The 24,883-nt window shown below is 49.7% G+C and overlaps 2 non-coding genes across 2 annotated transcripts; both read left to right on the forward strand.

Annotated features, from left to right (window-relative positions):
- Window positions 1-5,588: 5,588 nt before the first annotated feature.
- Window positions 5,589-5,662, forward strand: TRNAN-GUU. The gene has a single exon. It is a non-coding gene; the product is annotated as a tRNA-Asn (tRNA).
- Window positions 5,663-8,936: 3,274 nt separating this feature from the next.
- On the forward strand, window positions 8,937-9,153 carry LOC120393957. Its single transcript, XR_005592182.1, has one exon. It is a non-coding gene; the product is annotated as a small nucleolar RNA U3 (small nucleolar RNA).
- Window positions 9,154-24,883: the final 15,730 nt, after the last annotated feature.

The following is a 24,883-nucleotide window of genomic DNA, read 5'->3' on the forward strand; positions in this document are numbered from 1 at the left end:
GCACCACACATGCTGCACACACATCAACTGCACCAAAAGAGACACAAACTGCACACTGAGGAGACAGCTGGTTTGTTTCCAGGTTGCTTTTATTTCCAAAGGTACTGAGGTGTGATCTCTCTTCTTTTTCCGTGGGCAGAAATGCAATGGAGGAGAATCTCACATCCCTGAGCTGCCAGGTGACAGTGGCAGGAAGAAAACGCACTGCAATGAAATTTAAAAACCACTCATAAATAATTTAACAATGAGAAGTAATTAAATAAAAAAATCCAATGGACACACATGCTGGTGGCTTGTTCCCACCCCAGAGAGCGAGGGGCAGGGAGTGTGTGAAAGGCAGGTAGTTAAGTCTGAGGGAGCATATTCATATTTCATACAAGTTAAACAAATTATAGCAGACAGCTACAAAATACTCCATTTGGTAACATCAATACAGAATATATAAATCTACAAGCAATACAGCCATACACAGGGTGTCCACTTAATACCAGAGTTCCCACGGCCAAATAGCTGGATGTGCCTTCACAGTCACTGCTAAACAAAATAACATTGTGCAGAGCCAAGAGCAGCCCTGCTGTGCCGTGAGGAAGCCTGCAGGAGACTCAGCAAATCAATCTATGATTCTGTGCTTCTGCTTAGTAGTTACCAAGTGTGATCAATGGAAGCTGGGGGGGAGGGTTGCTCCCTTTTTTGGACACCCAGCCAGGCAGTAGCTATAAAATCCCTCGGAGGCCTGGTCTACACTATGACTTTAGGTTGAATTCAGCAGCGTTACCTCGATTTAACCCTGGACCCATCCACATGACAAAGCCCTTTTTTTCAAATTAAAGGGCTCTTTAAATCGATTTCTTTACTCCACCTCCGATGAGGGAATTAGCACTGAACTCAGCCTCGCCTGGTCGAATTTAGGGTAGTGGTGTACACAATTTGAAGGTATTAGCCTCCAGAGCTATCCCAGAGTGCTCCATTGTGACCACTCTGGACAGCACTCTCAACTCAGATGCACTGGCCAGATAGACAGGAAAAGGCCTGCAAACTTCTTAATTTCGTTTCCTGTTTGGCCAGCGTGGTGTGCTGATCAGCACAGGTGACCATGCAGAGCTCATCAGCATGATGTGCACATTGCCGGGGCACATTGCCCAGCCCATACTTTGTGAGAAGTCTATGACCATGTCTATGTCCTCATCACTCTTGTCACCGCACTGCTGTCGCCTCCTTGCCTGGTTTTGCTTTTGCAGCTTCTGGTTCTGCGCTGAGAAAAGGTGTGAAACAATTGTCTGCCATTGCTCTGATGGAGGGAGGGGCGACTGACGGCATGGCTTACAGGGAATTAAAATCAACAAAAGGGGTGGCTTTGCATCAAGAAGAAACACAAACAACTGTCACACAGAATGGCCCCCTCAAGGATTGAACTCAAAACCGTGGGTTTAGCAGGCCGTTGATTTCACAAAACAAATCAGGTCAATTTCTTGTTTTGATCCATCTAGCTTTTACATCTTAGGCTGGTAGCAAACGGGGCAGTACAACTGCTAGCCATCGTCCTCTCCTGGTTGCTTGGCAGAAGATGGGAATGAGCTGGCTGAGTCACTCCCTTGTCTGCCCAGGCACCCCAACTGATCTCACTGAGATCAGCTAAAAGAGCACCTAGGAGTACAATGACAACGGCTACCAATCATAATGCACCTTCTGCTGCCAAAAGACAATGAGCTGCTGCTGTGTAGCAATGCAGTCCCATGTCTGCCAGAACCCAGGAGACGTACGGTGTGACGGTGAGCTGAGCGGGCTCCATGCTTGCCGTGGTATGGCGTCTGCTCAGGTAACCCAGGAAAAAAGGTGCGAAATGATTGTCTGCTGTTGCTTTCACGGAGGGAGGGAGGGCGAGGAGGGTCTGATGACATGTACCCAGAATCACCCGCGACACTGTTTTTGCCCCATCAGGCATTGGGATCTCAACCCAGAATCCCAATGGACAGCGGAGATTGTGGGATAGCTACCCACAGCTACCCAAATTGCAACGCTCCAGAAGTCGACGCTCCCTTGGTACTGTGGATGCAGTCCAGTGACTTAATGCACTTAGAGCCCTTTGTGTTGGGACACACACAATCAACTGTATAAAAACAATTCCTAAAAAACTCACTTCTATAAATTTGACCTAATTTCATAGTGTAGATAGACCCCAAGACACTTGATCACAGCATGGATAGGCTAAGAGACTACTTACACTTTGGCCTGGTTTACACTGGGGGAAGGGTGGGGGAACAGGGTCAATGTAAAACACAAAACTTCAGCTACAAGAATAGTGTAGCTGAAGTTGATCTATCTTATTGTGACTTACCTCCTGTCCTCACAGCACAGGATTGACAGGTGGGCCGGGCCGCCCCCCATCCACTCCACTCCACTCCACTCCACTCCCACCCTGGTAAAGTTGCAGAATCAACAGGAGCACATTTGGTGATTGATTTATTACCTGCAGACAAAAGACAATAAATCAAAGTCCAACAGATGACTATCTACCCAACAATTCAGTGAACAAAAATATACCCTTGGATCTGAGCTCTAAAAAGCCGAAAAACAAGGCTGACACCCTTGGTTGTTACACAGCCTCTCTGCCCCCACTGCTTTCTACCTCGCCATGACGAGCTCCCAGACATGCACCAAACACCATTCACATGACTTTGAAAATTAGGTAACTAAGTGAGGATCACTTCCCTGAAATGACTCCAATTGAGGATTTCAAAGCAAGAACCATTAACACAGAATGCTGTTCAGAGAGAAGTCTTTCAGCCTCCCTCCTCTCACTGGTTCCTCTCCTTCCTTCTGTTCAAAGACACCAGTTCCCTGTACACTCCTACTTTGCACAAACCCACCCACTGACCTGTGACTAGCAGTCTCTCACTGTTAACTCTTCCAGCAAAACGGACCAAAGAAAGTGTATGCGAGCGCTGTACCACAGCCCCGGTGCTCTTTTTGGTTCCTTCCCACAGAACTTTCGCTCCATACCAGTCCAGTTCCTTGCTGTTGCTTGTCTATCCTCTGCATGCGTGTGCTATACCGTACCCTGAGCTGATGCCTGGCTCTTTGTTCAATACAGCCTTGCCTCTCTGTGGCGCAATGGGTCAGCGTGTTTGGCTGTTAACCGAAAGGATGGTGGTTCGAGCCCACCCAGGGATGACGCTAAGCCTGTGCTGCTTCCTTGCTTCCCCGAGGCCTGTGGGGGAGCCTCAAAGGTCCCATCTTGCTGCCTCTTGGCCTCAGTGCTTTCAGCTGGTGGTCGAAAGAGCGGGCTGGATGCCATTCAGAAACCCATCTGCCAGCAGCCGTGCCGGAGGCTCAGGCTTAATCCTCAAGGCCGAGCACAAAAACTTTCAGCCGGGAACATTTCGCTCCCTTCCCGCCTCCGCCCAAGCGGCAAGGGAGAAGCGGAGGAGACACGCCGGCTCAAAGACGCCTCACTCCCACTTCCCTGTACGCTGTGCAAAGCTCTTGGCCTGCCTCATGCCTCGTCAGGAAAGCACGGCCATGCAGCCCAAGCCTGAGTCACGTCCGCCCGCCCCGCCCCGGCTGATGGCACGCAGAGCCACGCGAGTCAATGGCAGGTCGAGTCGGGAGCCTCGGCTCTTTCCCCTGACAGCCACACACACAGCGCTGCCTAGTGCCCCCAGAGCCTCCTTCGTGTTCTCCCGCAGCAGCCGCCTGCCGGTGTGGGTGGGAAAAGGGGACCAGGAGCACTGCAGCCTCATTCCTGGACAGGAGGCCCTCGCCACGCCCAGGCCTGCCTCTTGCCTTCAGCCCAGGCAGCCAGAGGTGCCAGGGAGCTCCCTGGCAGGCCGCCGCTTCGCCTCAGCCACCTCTTGCCCCATGGCCTAGGCTCTTGGTGCTCTGCTGGTCACCGGCTCGCTTGAAGGCCCAGAGGGAAAAAAAACAAGCACACGCGTAGCAGAGGGTGGTTTCGATCCATCGACCTCTTGGTTATGGGCCCAGCACACTCCCGCTGCTCCACTCTGTTACTTCTTCACAATCTCCCCCTGCCACCTAGCTGCCACTATCCGGATTAGTGCCTTACATGCCCTCACTCTGGCAGGCAGATGCACAGGCTGCTAGGCAGCTGCCCTGGTCACAGGATTTTACAGCTTCTACAGGGTAAAAAGGATCTAGTTGGGGTTTGGACCCAATTGGGAGCTGGGTAGCTGAGTGCCGGAGACGGGAGCACTTCTTAAACTGTTTTCAGTTACGCTTGTGGGGGACGGGGGTCAGCCTTGGATCCGTGTCTGCAGCAAGCAAGCACCTCTGGCTCAGTCGCCCCCCGCCGTATTAGCAGATTAAACGCGGAGCGAACGCACACGCCTTGCAAAGGAACAGGAGCCGGGATCTCGAACAAAAGTCAGCATTTTATTAAGATGAGGTTCAAAGAAAAAAAAGTGTACGGTACAGAGTTTCGGCGTAGAAGTTTCTGGTGCTCAGGGAACAACGTACAGCTTACCCAAGGGGTGCAAAGTTCGGTTTAAAATGGGGTGGCATAAGGAATATATAATCTGCAATAGCCCTGACTGGGGGTAAAAGGTTAACGTACAGACACTGAGTTAGGAGGGTATGTTGTCCATATGAGGGCTACGTTCGGGTGTGGAGTATAATGAGCGGTTATGACGATGAGGATGGATTGACCCGCGTTAGGTGAGTTTTAACGTTCGGTGTTTTGGAATCTTTGCCACAATCTAGTTGAAGCAGGGTCAGTATGAAGTCTACCCTGCCATCTGTTGGTGATCTGTCGTCAAGGCCTTTTGGGGCTGATGTCATTTGCATGGTTACACCCACCCCAGATTGCATGATGGGAGTGCTTGTCCAAACGGTCATTTCAGCTGCTGCGGGTTCCCCAGTCTCTTTGTTATTGGGGCAGGAGTAATCCAGTGTATTTTCCTGTTGATTTTGGATCAAGGACAGAGTAACTGTACCTGGCATTTGAGGCCTGAGAGCGTCACCCTCGCCTGAAAAGTACTCACCATTTAGGGGTATGGGTTCCTAATGGCAGCATGTGGAGGGAGGTAGAAATGGATGTTTGTAGGTCTTTTGTAGGTGGTGCTGATGTCCTTTCTGCTGTCCCTGGTGTGGAAAGAGAGAGGCAGAGACGGCTTTGAATCTCTTCAAATTGTTGTGAGTGCTGCAGTTGCTCACCCTAAGCTTATGCCGTTAGATCTCTTTCACGCTGTATTTTGGTCCTGAGAGGTAAAAGGTGTGTTGTTAGGGAGTGAGGTAGTAAACGTTAGTTGCAGAGGTGGTGCATGTGCCACAGATATCTTGTGCCTGCCCCTGCCCCTGCTCCTGTTCAAGAGTCCAGTATTTGCATAAACCCACCCACTGACCTGTGACTAACAATCTCGCTCTGCTAACTCTTCCAGCAAAACAGGCCAAAGAAAGTGTATGCGAGCGCTGTACCACAGCCCCGGTGCTCTTTTCGGTTCCTTCCCACAGAACTTTCGCTCCATACCAGTCCAGTTCCTTGCTGTTGCTTGTCTATCCACTGCATGCATGTGCTATACCGTACCCTGAGCTGATGCCCGGCTTTTGTGCTCAATACAGCCTTGCCCTTCCGTGTCTCTGTGGCGCAATGGGTCAGTGTGTTCGGCTGTTAACCGAAAGGATGGTGGTTCGAGCCCACCCAGGGATGACGCTAAGCCTGTGCTGCTTACTTGCTTCCCCGAGGCCTGTGGGGGAGCCTCAGAGGTTCCATTTTGCTGCCTCTTGGCCTCAGTGCTTTCAGCTGGTGGTCTAAAGAGTGGGCTGGATGCCATTCAGAAACCCATCTGCCAGCAGCCGTGCCGGAGGCTCAGGCTTAATCCTCAAGGCCGAGCACAAAAACTTTCAGCCGGGAACATTTCGCTCCCTTCCCGCCTCCCCCCAAGCGGCAAGGGAGAAGCGGAGGAGACACACCGGCTCAAAGACGCCTCCCTCCCACTTCCCTGTACGCTGTGCAAAGCTCTTGGCCTGCCTCATGCCTCGTCAGGAAAGCACGGCCATGTGGCCCAAGCCTGAGTCACGTCCGCAGCCTGGCCCACCCCGCCCCGGCTGACGGCCGCGCAGAGCCACGCGAGTCAATGGCAGGTCGAGTCGGGAGCCTCGGCTCTTTCCCCTGACAGCCACACACACAGCGCTGCCTAGCGCCCCCAGAGCCTCCCTCGTGTTCTCCCGCAGCAGCCGCCTGCCGGGGTGGTGGGAAAAGGGGACCAGGAAGCACTGCAGCCTCATTCCGGGACAGGAGGCCCTCGCCACGCCCAGGCCTGCCTCTTGCCTTCAGCCCAGGCAGCCAGAGGTGCCGGGGAGCTCCCTGGCAGGCCGCTTCGCCTCAGCCACCTCTTGCCTCATGGCCTAGGCTCTTGGTGCTCTGCTGGTCACCGGCTCGCTTGAAGGCCCAGAGGGAAAAGAAACAAGTGCACGTGTAGCAGAGGATGGTTTTGATCCATCGACCTCTGGGTTATGGGCCCAGCACGCTCCCGCTGCGCCACTCTGCTGCTTCTTCACACCCTCCCCCTGCCACCTAGCCGCCACTATCCGGATTAGTGCCTTACGCGCTCTCGTGCTGGCAGGCAGATGCGCAGGCTGTGCCGGGGGGAGGGAAGGAAGAGGGGGGGCTAATGTCAGGGTGTCCCCCTACCTCCTGCTCCTGCACCCCGCTTACCCCATCTTCCATAGAGCAGGACTCAGGAGGGAGAGAGCTTGCAGCAGCTGGGGTCTCAGCAAGCTGATCTAATTAACAAGGCAGTGTACTTAAGGGAAATGCGCATATCTCCCTCCATTCCTGCTGCCTTGCAGAGTGAGAGAGTTAACCCTTGAGGGCTCAGCCAATTGCTAGTTCATCATTTAGCAGTAAGGGAAATATCCCACCCTCTGACTCCTCTACCTCAACCAAGTTTCACAATCATCATCACTGTCAAGTATCAGAGGGGTAGCCGTGTTAGTCTGGTTCTGCAGAAGCAGCAAAGAATCCTGTGGCACCTTATAGACTAACAGATGTTTTGCAGCATGAGCATTCGTGGGTGAATACCCACTTCTTCGGATGTGTATCAGTATTAAATTGTTTGTTTAAAACTTATACTCTGTGTGCGTGTGTATGTGTGTGTATACACACAAACAATCTTTTGTCTGGTGAAAAATATTTCCCTGGAACCTAACCCCCTCATTTACATTAATTCTTATGGGGAAAATGGATTCGCTTAACATCGTTTCGCTTAAAGTCGCATTTTTCAGGAACATAACTACAAGGTTAAGTGAGGAGTTACTGTATAGACTGCTAGTTGGAAAAGCGAGAGGGGAGAGCACAGACTGAGTGGTTAGACTTTGTATACTGAATAAAAGAAGGCGTTTTTTCAGTGTACCAGAAATCTAGTTATGAGGAAGGTTAGATCTAATAGCTTTATTTAGAAACTTGCATAACGCTTAGGTGCAGATAGTCTGGTTTTCTTTTGGCTGGGATGGGTTTTGAGTAAATCATTAGTCTGCTTGGTTTCTTTCATAATCTGAAGTGGATTGAGCCTCTAAATCCTTCTACTCCTCCCCCCTCCCCCCCAAATGTGAAGGGGAACAACCTCAACCTTTTGTCTTATTCTGCTTTGTAGGAGAAAGATGCTCTATTTAAATAGTCATGATCCATTTAGGTTAATTCTTATGCTGAATGGCGGGTAGGAGAGGGTATAAATCATTGGAGACTCTTGCCCCACTCCCTGTGTGGCCTGTGTTTTTCTTTGTTTTAAAATGAGACTGTCTAGTTTTTATGTAAATATATTTGGGGGGTTTCACTCATATTTATAGTGCTATGAATTTCATGTGCTCTTGTCTCACAGCAGACAAGGGGGAAAGCCTGTGGCAATGGACTTTGCAAAATTATAGACTAGTGATTCTCAACTTGTGGCCCAATCGGCAGCTGCGGCCGATGTGGCATCCTCAGGGCCATACAGGTAGTATATAGTGTGTGGATTCTGCTCACATAACACAGAGAAAGTTGCCTATACAGCTCACAATAGTAAATAGGGTCAGACCAGAAGATATCTTCTTTCCACGTGGGAATTGTGCAGGGAGAAACAACAGACCTAGTGCAGCTGTGTTGCCACTGTCTACTAGCACTGAAATGGTTCACAATGCCTTGGGTCAAGTGGCACCAGTTCTAAAAGTAAGGGTGATCTAGTGCTGTGGTTCTCAAACAGGGGTATCCAATGGTCTTCCAGTGGGTACATCAACTCATCTAGATATTTGCCTAGTTTTACAACAGGCTACATAGAAAGCACTAGCAAATTCGTAACAAATTAAAATTCATACGTTGATTTGTTTATACTGTTCTCTATACTATACACTGAAATGTAAGTACAATACTTATATTCAAGTGATTTATTTTTATAAATATTGCATCTGATTATGTAAGGCAGTAGTTTTTAAGTGAGGTAAAACTTGGGGGTATGCAAGAGAAATCAGACTCCTGAAAGGGGTACAGGTGTCTCTAAAGGTTGAGAGCCACTGATTTAGTGCAGGTACCACCGGTAACATAGAACCCTGCAAAAACTTCTAGTGCAGATGAATTTGAGAGCAAGCCGGAGAGAAACAGCTGTGGAGCATGCTTGAAAGGGTTGACCTGTCTGCATTGTCTGTGCCTGACTGGCTGTCATGTGGCACAGAGGAGCCTGTGAAAGGTATGGCAAAGCAAGAGGGTTTGATTAGTTGCTAGGAGCTCCACATGCTAATCAGGAGGTGTGTTTCTGTAAATAGCGACATAAACATCTTCTAATGGCCAGTCTTCTAAAGCTGTCTCAATTGTGCTTTAATGAAATGGGAACCTGGTTTTAGATTTTTGTTCTTTAATTCGCTGGGGGTGAAACCCCTTGTATGAAAACATTCACCATGGGAATAAAGCTTGCGCACATTAGCCTGGGTGTGTAGCCGAGCACAGCTTTGTTAAGACTATACTTTCAAGGATTGTTTCTATAGTTTGTAACTAGAGAATGGTGGTTGAAAGTGTCTGACCTTGCTAATCACGATGAGGAGTTAAAGTGTTCTTTTCTGACCATGAAGTGCATGGACAGTGGTGCTTTAATGCATCTGCTGTCTGCTATTGATGAGTGTTCTTGCTTTCCTTGTGGGAAGCTGAAAAGAAGAGAACACAGACTGAGTGGTTAGTTCTTATAAAACAAATTTAAAAATAAATGTTTTGGTTTTCTTTTCTGTTATCTGAGCTTGTTTAAAGCTGTTGTTTAGTAGCAAGTCTTAATTTCTTTTAGTAGAATTTGGAAGAAAAGTAAAGGTAGTGTGAAAACTGGTGTTTTAAAGGTTTCTAATTCAGTTCTTACTGAAAGTTTTTTAAATTTTCTTTATGCTGCTCTCTCTCTCTTTTTTTCTTGTAATCTATTTCAGAATTTAGGTAGGGTCCTGTGTCTGCACCTTCTCTTCCTTTTCCACTTGCCTCTCTGCTTTTCTCTTCTTCCCTTCCCATTTTTCAGGAAGCCCCTATTTTTACTTCTCCTGCTCTGGCAGGGGGTACGCAGTTTGCTCTTGGCCCCAAGCCCATCAGACAATCCACACAGGATCTGAGAGTAGCTGTCTCTTGGCCGTATAGTGGGTAGAGGGTTCTAAAGCTGTGTCAGGGTATGTCTACACTACGGGATTATTCCGATTTTACAGAAACCGGTTTTTGGAAACAGTCAAGTGAACGCGGCCACACTAAGCACATTAATTTGGCGGTGTGCGCCCATGTACTGAGGCTAGTATCGATTTCCAGAGCATTGCACTGTGGGTAGCTATCCCATAGTTCCTGCAGTCTCACCCGCCCATTGGAATTCTGGGTTGAGATACCAGTGCATGATGGGGCAAAAACAGTGTTGTGGGTGATTCTGAGTAAATGTCGTCAGTCAATCCTCCCTCCATGAAATCAATGGCAGATAATCATTTCGCGCCCTTTTCCCTGGATTGCCTGGGCAGACGCCATAGCATGGCAACCATGGAGCCCGTTCAGCCTTTTTTTCACCGTCACTGTATGTCTACTGGATGGTGCTGACAGACGCGGTACTGCAATGCTACACAGCAGCATCCCCTTGCCTTTTGCAAGTTAGTAAAGATGGTTATTAGCTATACTGTACTGTCTGCTGCTTTGCTAATTGACAATGATAGTTGCAAGTTATACTGTACTGTTTGCTGCTGTCATGCGTGCTCTCGGCTAGCTTCAGTGAGGTTGACTGGGGGTGTATGGACAAAAATAGGAATGCCTTCCTAGATCATTCTCTTCTTTAAGTTTTGTTCTAATGGAAAGGCAGTCCTGGCTAAACTATCAGGCAAGCCTACTAAAGAACTAGAGAAGCAAATGGCTGCTCTAGGTCAGAGCCCCAGACATCGGGCAGAAATGATGAGCTGCATGCCATTCTAGGGGGTGCCCCTGCAACAACCCCACCCATTGCTTCCCTCCTCCCCCATCTCTCCTGGGCTACTGTGGCAGTTATCCCCCCATTTGTGTGATGAAGTAATAAAGAGTACATGAATTTGAAACAACACTGACTTTATTGCCTCTGCAAGTAGAATTCAAAGGCAGGAAGGGGAGGGCAGCCTCCACCTGCTATGATATTCCAGGCAGGACTGAATCTCCATTAGACAAAGCTTAAAGAAGAGAATGACCTGGGAGTTATTCCCATTTTTGCCCAGGCACCACTGGCCGACCTCACTAAGGCCAACCAGGAGCACTCACAGGACGACAATGACAGATATCAGTCCTCCCATACCATCTGCCCTCAGGAAGGGAAAGAAAGGGGATGCTGCTGTGTAGCGCTTCTGCACCGCGTCTGCCAGCAGCATCCAGTAGACATACAGTGACATTGAAGAAAGGCGAGAAACAATTTTTTTCCGTTTGCTTTGGGGGGGGGGACATATACCCTGAACCACCCGTGACGATATTTTTGACCCTTCAGGCTTTGGGAACTCACCCAAGAATTTTCTTGACTAGCTTCACCTCTGCACCAACTTGCACTTTTCCTATGTGAGCCTGGCTAGCTCAGTTGGTAGAAGCAGCAAAGAGTCTTGTGGCACCTTATAGACTAACAGACGTTTTGATATAAACTCGTAGTGTTGACTAGGCCAGAGAGAGCAGCAGGTTTCCCCTGTTGTTTCCTGCTCTTGTTTTCTTGACTAGTTTCTCCTCTGCACCAAGTTGCTCCCATGCTTCATGAACCTGACTAGCTTAGTTGGTAAAGCATCAGACTTTTAATCTGAGGATCCACAGTTCAAATCCGTGGTCAGGTGATAAACTACTCATGAAGATCTTAAACTGTCTTTCTCACATCCTCTTTGATGTTACTTTTTCTCTGCAGGATTTTCCCTTTCCTCAGAAGGGCCTTTTTCTGTGTGGGTTTGAAGGGGCAACTTCCTGACAGCCCCTCCGTCCTTGCAGCCTGGAGGAATAAAGGCCTCTGGGCATAGAGCATGTTCCTTCCCTGCACACACACACACACACACACACAGACAAACACACAGAATATCCCTAAGGAATTAGAATCACCTGCTGCCTTCCCCTGTCCTGCTGGATCCCCAAACGAGGATGCTCTTCAGCCCAAACCCATGTCCCCTCTTTTCCCAGTGCCCCTCAGCCCCAACCCTCAGTCCCTCCTATGCTCACTGCTCCTCACTCCCAACCAGAGCCTGCTCCTCTTCACCCTTCTCCTCTGTCCCAATGCACAGCCCCCTCCTATTCCCGGTGCCCCTCAATCCCAACCCACGGCTCCCTCCTTCCCTCCAGCAGCAGGTGCTTCAGGCCCCCTCAGGAAGATTTTCTTGCAAGGTTTTGTGTATGAGTCTGCATGTGGATTTTACAGTATGTTGGAAATAGGTTGGGTTGCTGGCCGAAATGATCACTTGTGGCTGGTGCTGGATTCCCAGTCTCCATGTTACAGGGGCAGGAGAAATAAAGGGTTGTTATCCTTGTTGTGTGAATCGAGGGCAGCACAACTGTGCTTGGCAGACCCCGACTGAGGGACTCACCCTCAGTTCAATAGCACTTGCTAGGCAGGGGACAGGGGTTCCAAAGCCAAGTGGGCCAGGGCTTTGGTCCCAATACTAAAATGTAGATGTCAGACCAATGTTAGGGCAGGGTGGCTGTGGAGGGATGAGTGAGTCCCTAGACAACAGAGTGAGTATGGGGCCTTCTTATTTCTTGCCTTTTCCACCCAGGCTGGCAGGTAAACTGTACAGAGGCACCTCTGGGCTTGCACTGACTAAGGACAACAGCTGTGAGTGGGGTGCAGAGAGGGGATGGCTCATGTTAAAGGACTTTTGGTTGCTGGACTTACAAACCGTAGGGAGAAGGACACTGTCCAGCTTATCTGGGGGGTGGGTCTTTCCCTCGTGGTTTACGTTTATGTGTTGGGGCTGCTGACATGACTTCTGCTAACCCTGGGCTTACATTGCAGTGTAGACATACCCTGAGAGGGCATCTATACTGTGACAAAATCCCGCTGGCCCGGCTGGCCTGGATGAGCTGATTTGGGCTCCTGGGGTTCAGACTGGAGCCCAGTCTCAGAGACCCTCACCCCTCATGGGGTCTCGGAGGCTGGGCTCAAGCCCAAGTTTCTACACTGTAATTTTATAACCCTGCAGCACAAGCCCCACAAGCCTGAATCAACTGACCCAGGGTTTGAGACTAGTGACTTGGGTGTGTTAATGGCAGTGTAGACATAATGCTGGGCTATGTCCACACTGCGATGAAACACCCCCCGGCTGTCCCGTGCCAGTGCAGGCTCCCAGGCTAGGGCCCTGGGATGGTAAATTTGCAGCGTAGACATCTCAGCTCGAGCTCAATATTGGGCTCTGGGAACCCTCAAGGTTGGGAGGGAGTTTAGCAAGTGAAAAAGGTAAAATGGCAGTGGAGTATTACCCTGGACTCAATGGCAGTTCTCCCTTGGTCTGTCTGCTTTGGGGCAGGGACAATAACACGTCCTGCTGCTTTCGTTATTTCAAAGGGAGGTTTAGGATTTTCATTCTCACACATGGTGCACAAAGCAGGACTCAACCCTCCATGCAAACTAAATGAGCTGCCCACAGGTTCTGGCAGCCACAATGAGCCATTTGGTGTGAGAGCCCAGACCTGCCCCTGTCCCAGAGGGAGGGGGTCATCTGTGACAGGCTGAACCACTGACCTATCAGCTCTTAACTCCCAAACTTTCAGTAAGTCTGTTATCAGTGCCTGTGAGTATAATTTAAACAACTACACTGGGCTGGACCAAAGGACCATCTAGCTCTGTGTTTTGTCCTCTGACAGTAGCCAATACCAGGTTACCCAAGAGTTAGTCAACAAGGCACCACTGGGAATTGAACCCAGGATCTCCTGTTTACTAGACAGGTGCTTAAGCCATGGTACCTGCCTGTGTCAAAAACACAGTGTCTGCCCACACCTGACTCCCTGCCATCCCCAGTGGGGCCTGAAAAGGTTTCCTTGTGTTTGGATTCTGCAAAGCAGAGGAGCAGGTGACGTTTTTGTTGCAAGCTCTCTCTCTCTGTGTGTGTGTGTGTGTGTGTGTGTGTGTGAGAGAGAGAGAGAGAGAGAGAGAGAGAGAGAGAATCTTTGGCCAGGTCTGCACTACAAGGTTACTTCAGCATCATTATATTGCTCAGGTGTGTGAAAAACAGACAATGCTCCCTCGGTCAGCAGTTTTTGGCTTGTGCACACACTGCAATACCACGTCTGGTGACAAAACTGCCCTGTTTTGGTGACAAAATAAAACCACCTCGACGAGAGGCCTAGTGCTTTTTGCAGCAAACTTAAAGTGACAAATGTCAGTGTAAATGCTGCTGGTCATTATATCACCATAACTGGCCTCCACCAGTATCCCACCATGCCTGCCGTGAAATCACCTGCCCTGCATTCCTGTTACAGAGGTTGGGTCCCTCCCCTTTCATAGCTCCAGAAAGTTCTGACAGCTGAGCCACTATCTAACCGGGATTAGCTTGATAGAACTGCATTGCCAGCCTAAGTAATGTAATTACACTAACCTAACTTTGTAGTGTAGACCTGTCCAAAGAATCACACACACACCTTGGGAGCAAAACTTCATCTGCTCCTCTGCTTTACAGAATACAAACACGAACAACACTTCTCAGGGCCCAGTGGGGATTGGTAGAGAGTCAGGTGTAGGCAAACACAGCATTTTAAATAACAGTAGGTATCCTGGGTTAGCTGGTTAAAACCCCTGTTTTGTAAACAGAAGATCGTGGGTTCAACTCCTTGTAGTCCCTTGGGAATGGCTTTTGGAGCACCTGGTATTGGCTACTGTCAGAAGACAAGATTCAGAGCTAGATGGACCTATGGTTTAAATTACACTCACAGGCACTGATAATAGAGTTACTGAAAGTTTGGGTGTTAAGAGCTGATAGGTCAGTGGTCCACTCCCCTCAATGCGGTTTTACCATTTTCACTTGCTAAACTCTCTCCCAACCTCTATAAAATTACAGTGCAGACATATGGGCTTGAGCCCAACCTCTGAGGCCCCATGAGGGGCGAGGGTTTCTGAACCCAGGCTTCAGCGTGAACACAAATATCTGCACCACAGTTTTTAGCCCCTCAGCTTTACATCCATGAGCCCAAGTCAGATGACCCAGGCCAGCCCTGCTGCCATCGTCATCCCAGGAGAGATGGACTCTAAGGGTACGTCTCCATTGCAGTGTAAGCCCAGGTGTGGCACACTCTGCTCAAAGCAGCACCTGGAAGCCCCATATTCACCACTCTCATATAATGATAATATGGTTCGTACAAAGTCTGCCTGGCGAGGTATCATTTCAAAAGTCTTGATCTGTTGAACATTAATATCTTGTTGGATTGTGTGTGCTCGCATTGGTTGAGAAGTTATGAAGTTTTGCTCTGTGTGTGTTACTGAGATATGTTATGAGGTTGGGAAATGCCCCCCACCAGCCTTTCAGGTGTGACAAGGGAGGAGCCAGACTCGCTGCTGGCCTATTGAAGGGATCCACACTCCCAAGGACTAGCCCAGGAACCATGTACAATGCAGACTTCTCCGAGATAGCACAGCGACAATGGACACTGCTTGACTCACATCGTAGCAAAGGAGCTTCCTAGCAAGTTGGAAGAAACTATGAAAGAAGGGAAGAGACATCATGACTTGGCCTCTCTCCCCCACAACTCAGCAGCTGGAAACACACCTGGAGGAAAAAGACTGAACTGAACTGATTCAGAAATCAGAAGAGATTAATAACAATAATACTTGCAAACCAAAGTCCCCAACCAGACTAGTATTGGTTTTTCAGCAGAAAATTGTCAGTTTGGGGAATTTTGTTTTCTCAGTCAGACCTTGCCAAGGGAAGCAGGGAGAAAATGTTTGAGTTGCCTCCTTCAGAACAGCTCAGCCTAGACACTAGCTCTGGTTCACTGCTCTGGCCTTCCTTGGGTTGAGGGTATTTTAATAATTTGGGGCCGTCCCAGGGTGTTTGGGGGAGATGATGAGGATGTTCCCTTTTGAGATAAAAACTAAGAAATACAGGACTAGAGAATTTTTTTTTAAAGAAATCTGGGATTTAGACATTTTAGACATGGGGAGTTCTGAGTTTCTGAGAAGGTTTTTGTTTGCAAGAAGTAACATTGTTTGATCTGTCATTGTACCAAAGGGGGAGATGGTTGTCTACAAAGGAGGGGTGAAAACTAAAAGCATTACCGGAAGATGGGATTCAAACCCACGTGTGCAGAGCACAATGAATTAGCAGCCCATCACCTTAACCACTTGGCCACCTCATCTGAGCTGTCAAGAAAGAGATAGAAGGAGAAATCTAAGGTCAGCAGAGCTAGGGACAATAAGGAGTTTTTAAATACTAAGCGAAGGAGGGGCTGAATGAGCTCCCCCCTCACATCTAGTGAGGAGCTGGGGGAAAGACTTCAGGAACAGACTGTGTTTGCATAGACACATCTACTCTGCCTAGGTATGCAGCATGATGGGGCCGCTTTCCCAAAATGACCAGTTTTGGCTGGTGGTGGGTTACAAATCACTTTAGGATTGAGTGGCATTAAATGTTATTATCCTTCCTGCATGAGTGAAGGGCAGCAGAACATACCTAGTCCATCCTGATGGAGGGGTGAGTGAGGAATAGCTTTTATTTGACTGCATAGAAGTGATTGAGAACATCACCCTCAACCAGTGATTCCCCAAACATTTCACACTGTGCCCTCGTATCCATGGCTGTGGCACCCTTGAAAACCACGGTTGAGAACCGGGGCTGGGAGTGGGGCTGTTGCTTGCTGGGGAGAGAGGGGTGCGGACAGGGTTGAGGGGGTCGAGGCTGGGCTGGGAGTCAGGGGCCCAGGCTGAGGGTGGGGTTGGGGAAGAGCTGGGGCAGAGTGGGGCTGAATGGTGCTCCCTCCATGGGGGCTGAGTGCTGCTGCCCCCATGAATTTGCCTCTGTGTCCCCCTAGGAATCATGCCCAACATTTTGGGGACCACTGAACCCTACTCGCTAAGCAGGGGCTAGTGATGCTAAAGCCAGGGAAAGGGAGAACAAGTGCGGGAGCCCCAGAACTGGAACCATAACCCCCCACTTCTGTCTGTGGCTCCGCCCCCTTCCACCCCTTCCACCCACGGCCCCATCCACTGTCACCTCTGTTCCACCACTGGCCCCACCCTGTCACTCCTTTACCCCTGCCCCACTGCGGCCCCGAGACCAGAGACGCTCTCTGCCCCTGCTGCAGCCCCCAGGCCGTAGCAGGGAGTGGGAGCTCCTCCAGCCCTGGGGCTGACATGGGGGAGACTTTTCCAGGGGGGCCCAATTTGGCCAGGGCCCCTAGTTATTGGCCCCACTGTCTCCTTGGCGATGCAAGGTTTGGGGAGGCTGAGCCCCCCGAGCCTCCATTACGAGCCGCCCAGGCTACCACTGCTCAGTGTGGGGCCAGTCTCCCTGTGTCTCTGCTGTTCGTGCTGGGGAGCCTGGCCGGCCTTAGGGGTGGGGCCCCCGGCAGCCGCCCAGGGCTCCTGGGGTCAAAGGGCACCGTGTGCCAGTGCAAAGATGCTCACTGCTCTCCCCTGCCCCAATGCTCCTCCGTGGCCCCATAGAGGGCTGGGGGGAGCGAGGAGCAACACTATGTGCTCCATGCATCCTGGTCACTTTCCCCACCTGGGCTGTGCTGTGAGGGGAGCATCAGAAGCTGCTGCTTTCTGCCCTCCCCTGATACAGCCCGGCTGAGGAAAGTGACCTGGATGCAGGGAGCTCGGATGATGTCGCTTCTCGCCCTGCCCCTGCAGCCCCTCGGGGTGCCCGGAGGAACAGCATCCCAGGGAGGAGCAGGCAGCAATGCCAGCTGCTCCATGTACACAGGTCAGTGTCCCCATGTGGGTGCAGGGGTTAGGGTGAAGGGGGTGCAGGAGCAGGGCAGTGGCTGGTGGCACAGGAGGGGAGTGCGGAAGTTAAGGGCAAAGGGGACACAGTGTCGGGGTTAGGGCACAGGAGGGGGCAGGAGTTAGGGGTGAAGGAGGCGCAAGGGTTGGGAGTGCAGGAGCTAGCACTAAAGGGGGAGGGGGATTGCCCAGGGGTGATGGGGAAGTGCCAAAGTACAAGTTTTGCCCAGGGCACCAGTTCCCCTAGGCTGGTCCTTGGTCACATTTCTTGCTGGGAGAGGGAGGGGAGAGAGAAGAGGCGTTTTCTCTCTGTTTCTTTCCTCTCCATTTTCTGCTCCTTCCTTCAATTCCAGAAACCTCCCTTGTGTTTCAGACTGTGCAGTGACACCCTCCCCGCCCCAGGCCTCTGGTGCCTTTGGAGCAGAAAGATCCCAGGAGCTGAGGGTGAATCCAGGGGTGAGTAGCTGGCAGGAAGGAGCCCTAGCAGCTCTTCTGGGAGCGCAGGGGAGGAATGACTCCCCTTTCTCTAGATTCTCCCCGTGGGGCTCTGGGGAGCAGGGAGGGTTGTGTGATAAATTCCATCCAACTCCCCCTTTGATCCAAGCCGAGGGACGTCTCAGCTCTGCACGATCCCCTTGGCAGCACCAAACAAGGGATGTTTTCCACTGGCGAGGAGACCCCAGCCAGGGACTAAAGGCAGCCCCAGACTTTCCCTTTCTCCCTTCTGGGAAATCAAGTTCAAGTTTTTACAAGGAGCTAAGGAAGCCTCAACCCCGCATCTGAATTAATGTCACATTTCTCACTACCTGACAGAAACAAATGTCATTTCAATCCCACGTGAGTCCACTTCAGTCATTCCTCAGCTCTAGTCCTTCCCCCTCCTGCCTTAGCTTAGGGCATTGCGCCACCCTGTGGGCATTTCATTTCCCTCCTCAGTTTCACACAGAGACACAATTTCCTTTGCACAGATCCATGAACAGCAAAACCTCCCTGTATCTCTTGTCTGAGCCAGGGCATTCGATTCCATTGAAACCTTCTCTCCTCCAATGGTGATGGTCAGACAGAGAGGACGTGACCACCTTCAGCCCTGACAGTGAGATATTCACTCTTCTCTTTCTTCAAGCTGCTGCTGTTATTCCATAAAACATGAACCATAGAATAAAAAGCTGAGTTTACTCCAGGGTGAGGAAAGAAAGGAGCCACCAACTCCCTGAAAAATCTCAGTGCCCCAGAGAAAACCTGCCCATTATTGGAATTACTGATGTGCTGGAGATATGTTGGGAAAAGGGACTGTCTGAATTGCCAAGGCAGGAAACGAACAATCTACAGCAACATCATTAACCACAGACACACTCTAGCCATGCTCCAGCCACTGGGGAAATGGGCAGGAATTCTTCCTGCTCAGCCATGGCCACACGTACAGAGATGCACAGCAGTGAGGGTGCTGGGGAAGCTGGTCTGAGCAAACCATTGGAAATGACCCTTCAGTGAGAACAGAACCAGTGTGTAGAAAAGCCCCTGTGTTAAGTGGTTGTGGCTGAGGGCTTAGGGAGCTGGGCTAGGAAACCAGAGGTGTCTTTCTGTGGCAGTTTGATTCTTGCCAGCTAGGCTGTGTGGTGTCTCCATGGCTGTACTTTCAGTGTCTGATCACCCAGGGTGCCACAGGGAGCCAAGTCTAGATGTGTTCAGAGGCTAAAGACACGTCAACATTTCAAACTCCCCCGCAACATTGCTGCTGCAGCTCAGTAATGGAGATGCTCTAGGCCAGGTTTTCTCAAACTTCTTTTCACTGCAACCCCCTTCTGCCAAAAAAACTTACTGCTTGGTCCTGGAAAGAGGGACCAAGCCCCTCCCACACAGGGCAGGGGGGAGCCAAAGCCTGAGCTCCGCCCAAGTGGGGGAAGGGCAAAACCAGAGCTTGAGGGATTCAGCCCTGGGTGGTCTAATGCCAGCAGGTTTCCCTAAGCCATTGCTCAATGGGCATCTTACTAGATTGCCAGCTGCCTTTCAACTGCAGTGTGGAGACTGTGTGTGTGTGGGGGAGAGATAACGTGTATGTTGGGGAAGAGTGAGTGTGTTGAGGTAGGTAGGAGTGGATCATTATTATCCCAATTTGAAAGAGGGAGCAGCTAAGGCTGAGAAAGGAGAATTTACTTGTTTTAGGTCACACAGGCAGGCAGTGGCAGAGTTGGGAATAGGACCCAAGAGCCCTGATTTTCAAACTAACCATCGGATCTTGAATTTCCTACATTGAATGACCTGAGTAAAGTGCTCTCAGATGAGCTCCAGACCAACAACAGTGCACAGTAATTATTCAGCAAGTATTTGAGGAGAACTGCAATGTTAGAGAGAATCATGAACTGCTCAGAGACCATTAATGCAGTGAAGCAGCAAAATTCATCAAACATAGAACTGGTTCTGACTTATTTCCTTGGTCTTCAAAGAGAACAACAAGGACCTGAGTCTCCTCCCTGTCAATAACCCCCTGCTCAGCCAATCAGGATAGAGACTGCGAGCAGCGGCACAGGAGGCAGCAAACAGGGCTGCCAACAGGGGAGTTAGCGTGGGAGTTGGCAGGGGGAGGTGGAAGGGGCAGCACCGTGCTCCCCAGGTAAGAACACCAAGCGGAGCCAAGACAGCAGCAGCCAGCAGCCATGAGCCAAGCAGCAGAGGACACACCGAGGATGAGAGCATGCAGCAGCTGTGGTATGTACCTGGTCCTAGCAGGGGACCCAGAACAGTACTATATATGCATGAAGTGTCGCCTAATAGAGCTGCTGGAGGAAAAGATCCAGGGCCTAGAGCTGCAGGTAGAAACCCTGATAGAGAATAGAAGGGGGTTTGAGAGGCTGATGGAGCAATGGCAAGCAGTAACTGAGGGGGAACGCCCAGGGGCACAGGGGGGAGCAGGGGCTGAGGCCAAGGAAGGGGGACCACCAGAGGAGGAAGATGGGCGGTGGAAGCATGTGACCGTGAGAAGCAGGCCAAGGAAAAGGAGAGCCAGTGAGGGGGAAATTGAGCTAAGGAACAGGTTTGAAGGTTTGGAGAATGAGGAAGGGGTACAGCAAGTGGTAGCTGACAGTGGGAGGCCAAAGAAAAAGAGGCGAGCGGCCAGTCCCATAGAAAAAGGGGAGGAGTCGATGGAAGTAGCACCAAGTTTGGGCCCAGGGAGGATACAGGATGGCTTAAGGGGAACCACAAGGGATGATAGGAATGGAAGGAGCTTGCAACCAGGGGGAACGGGGGATAGGGTAGAGGACCATGCTGTCCCCAGGCGAAGGCAGGTCTACGTGATTGGGGATTCCATACTGCGAAGGTTGGACAGGCCTGTGACCAGGGCCGATCCGGAGAACAGAAGGGTGTGCTGTCTACCGGGTGCTAAAATACGGGATGTGGACCTGAGGTTGAAAAGGATCCTAAGAGGAGCGGGTAAGAACCCTTTGATCATCCTTCATGTAGGAACGTATGACACGGCTAGATTCTCGCTAGAGAGGATCAAGGGAGACTATGCCAGGTTGGGTAAGACGCTCAAGGAAATTGAGGCTCAGGTGATCTTCAGTGGGATTCTACCTGTCCCTAGGGAAGGGCGCCAAAGGGGTGAGAGGATCGTGACGATTAATAGTTGGCTGAGGGAGTGGTGTTACAAGGAGGGCTTTGGGATGTATGGGCACTGGGAGGCTTTTGGGGACAGACAACTGTTCTCAAGGGATGGGCTCCACCTAAGTAGGGAAGGAAGTAGACTTCTAGGAGGGAGGCTGGCTCATCTGATTAAAAGAGCTTTAAACTAGACACTGGGGGGAGACGGTCGGGAGAGGTCCTAGTGCTCTCCACGCCAAATTTATACATTGGGAGTGAGGACAACAAGATAACAACAGATATAGCCAGAGGGGGGCGGTTACGTGTAAGGAAGAGGGGGGGGACAGATTCTAGATCTACAAGTCATACTGGAAGTACTGTGTCCCTACCGAGTTGGGTGAAAAGAGTGAGAGGAGCCCAACAGGAAAAATTAGGATGTTTGTTCACCAATGTGAGAAGCTTAGGTAACAAAATGGAGGAACTGGAGCTCCTGGTCCGGGAATTGAAACCGGATATCGTAGGAATAGCAGAAACATGGTGGAACGGTAGCCATGACTGGAGTACAGGTATGGAAGGGTATGTGCTGTTTAGGAAAGACCGATGCAAAGGTAAAGGTGGGGGAGTAGCACTGTATATCAATAATGAGGTAAAATGTAATTAGATAACTAGCACTGCAATGGACAATACAGAGTCTGTTTGGGCAATGGTCACATTGGGGAAGAAAACTACCAGAGCCTCACCCGGGATAGTGATTGGGGTGTGCTATAAACCGCCAGGATCTAGCTTAGAGATGGATAGAGAGCTCTTTAAGGTTTTCAAGGAGGTAAACACTAATAGGAACTGCTTGATCATGGGGGACTTTAACTTCCCAGATATAGATTGGGAAACAAATGCTAGTAATAATAATAGGGCTCAGCTTTTCCTAGACGTGATAGCTAATGAATTCCTTCATCAAGTGGTTGCTGAACCGACGAGGGGGGATGCCATTTTAGATTTGATTTTGGTGAGTAACGAGGACCTTGTTGAGGACATTGTTGTAGGGGACAACCTTGGCTCGAGTGATCATGAGCTAATTCGTTTCCAAATAAATGGGAGGATAATCAATAGTGCATCTGAGACTAGGGTGTATGATTTCAAAAGGGCTAATTTTACTAAATTAAGGCGACTAGTTAGGGAAGTGGACTGGGCTAACATATTTAGGGATCTAAGAGCAGATGACGCCTGGGGTTACTTCAGGTTGAAGTTGCAGGAGTTGTCAGAGGCATGTATCCCGAGAAGGGGGAAACGGCTCATAGGTAGCAGTTTTAGACCGAGCTGGATGAGCAAGCGTCTTAGAGGGGTCATTAAGAAAAAACAGAAAGCGTACCAGGAGTGGAAAATGGGAGGGATCAGCAAGGAAACCTACCTTATTGAGGTCAGAGGGTGCAGGGAAGCTGTGAGAAAGGCAAAGCGACGAGTGGAGATGGACCTAGCGAAGGGGATTAAAACCAATAGCAAACGGTTTTTTAGCCATATAAATAGGAAGAAAACCAAGAAAGAAGAAGTGGGACCGCTTAAAACTTTAAACGGAGTGGAGATTAGGGATAATCTTGGAATGGCACAATATCTGAACGAATACTTTGCCTCGGTCTTTAATGAGGCTAATGAAGGGCTAAGGAATAGTGATAGAGGGACCGATGGGAATGAAGATATGGGGGTAGACATTACGGTATCTGAGGTAGAAGCCAAACTTGAACAGCTTAACAGGAGGAAAATCGGGGGGCCCGGATAATCTTCATCCTAGAATATTAAGGGAATTGGCGAGGGATATTGCTAGCCCGTTAGCGATAATCTTTAATAAATCCCTAAATTCGGGGATTGTACCGACTGACTGGAGATTAGCTAATGTAGTTCCTATATTCAAGAAGGGGAAAAACAGTGACCCGGGAAATTATAGGCCTGTTAGTCTAACATCTGTAGTATGCAAAGTCATGGAAAAAATCTTAAAAGAGAGAGTGGTTCCGGAGCATGAGGCCGATGGCAACTGGGATAGATTACAGCATGGATTTACGAAAGGTAGATCATGCCAAACCAACTTGATCTCCTTCTTTGAGAGAGTAACAGATTTTTTAGACAAGGGAAATGCGGTGGATCTCATATATCTGGATTTCAGTAAGGCGTTTGATACGGTACCGCATGAAGAATTACTGGTTAAATTGGAAAAGATGGGGATCGAAATGAAAATCCAGAGGTGGATAAGGAGCTGGTTAAAGGGGAGACTGCAGAGGGTAGTATTGAAGGGGGAACTGTCCGGTTGGAGGGGAGTTACCAGTGGAGTTCCTCAAGGCTCGGTTTTGGGTCCGATTTTATTCAATCTATTTATTGCTGACCTGGGAACCAAGAGTAGGAGTGGGCTGATAAAGTTTGCGGATGACACCAAGTTGGGGGGTATTGTCAATTCGGAAGAGTATCGTTATATTCTCCAGGGAGATTTAGATGACCTTGTAAACTGGAGTATTAGTAACAGGATGAAATTCAATAGTGAGAAGTGTAAGGTTATGCATTTAGGGATGTCTAAAAAGAACATTAGTTATAAGCTGGGGACGCACCAGTTGGAAGTAACGGAGGAGGAGAAGGACCTAGGAGTCCTGGTTGATCGCAGGATGACTATGAGTAGGCAATGTGATGTGGCCGTTAAAAAGCTAATGCGGTCTTGGGTTGCATTAGGCGAGGTATTTCTAGTAGGGATAAGGAGGTGCTAGTCCCGTTATATAAGGCGTTGGTGAGACCTCATTTGGAGTATTGTGTGCAGTTTTGGTCTCCCATGTTTAAGAAGGATGAATTCAAACTAGAACAGGTACAAAGAAGGGCCACTAGAATGATCCGAGGAATGGAAGGCCTTTCGTATGAAAGGAGACTTGAGGAGCTCGGTTTGTTTTCCTTAACCAAAAGAAGGATAAGAGGAGATATGATTACACTCTTTAAATATATCAGAGGGATAAATACCAGGGAAGGAGAAGAATTATTTCAGCTCAGTGCTAATGTGGACACGAGGACGAACGGATATAAACTGTCAGTCAGGAAATTCAGGCTTGAAATTAGACGAAGGTTTCTAACCATCAGGGGAGTGCAATACTGGAACAGCCTACCGAGGGAAACAGTGGGGGCGAAGGACCTCCATGACTTTAAGATTAAGCTAGATAAGTTTATGGAGGGGATGGTATGATAGGATAACGGGCTTAGTCAATAGGTCAATTAAGTGCCACACTGGTAAATAGTACAATGGGTCAATGGTATGATATAACCTTTTCCAGAGGGTTTGGCTGGAGAGTCTTGCCCGCATGCTCGGGGTTCAGCTGACCGCCATATTTGGGGTCGGGAAGGAATTTTCCTCCAGGGAAGATTGGCAATGGCCCTGGAGGTTTTTCGCCTTCCTCCGAAGCATGGGGCAGGGGTCGCTTGCTAAGGAGTGGGTGGATCGGCTTATGTGGCCTGCATCTTGCAGGAGGTCAGACTAGATGATCATAATGGTCCCTTCTGATCTTGAATTCTATGAGTCTATGATTCTATGACTGAGGATGAGAAGCTGAGGGTTCTCACCAGAGAGCCCAAAGGATGGCCCAGGTCACTGGTGAGGATCACTGCCCGAGCACTATTTCAGCCCCACATTTTTGGGTAGACCTCCCACAGTGGGAGCTGCCGAGCACTCCCCTGCAACACACACACACATAGACACACACACACACACCTCTCTCCTGGTGTTGGGAGGGGAACAGGAGAAAGGACAAAAGAAGCAAGAGAAGAAGAGAAAGGAGGGAGGGATGGAGGAAAAAGTGAAACAAAAAGGACAAACTCAAATGTCCCCAGTGATGCTAAGGGACAAAATCCCAGGTGCAGAATAAAATTCTGCCTCCTTAAGCTCGTGTTTTCCATGCCTAGAATTCAACTGTCACCAGATGGATCAGACTGAACAGGTTTCAAAC

This window comes from Mauremys reevesii, unplaced genomic scaffold, assembly GCF_016161935.1.
Source record: "Mauremys reevesii isolate NIE-2019 unplaced genomic scaffold, ASM1616193v1 Contig4, whole genome shotgun sequence".
NCBI classification, from domain to species: Eukaryota; Metazoa; Chordata; order Testudines; family Geoemydidae; genus Mauremys; species Mauremys reevesii.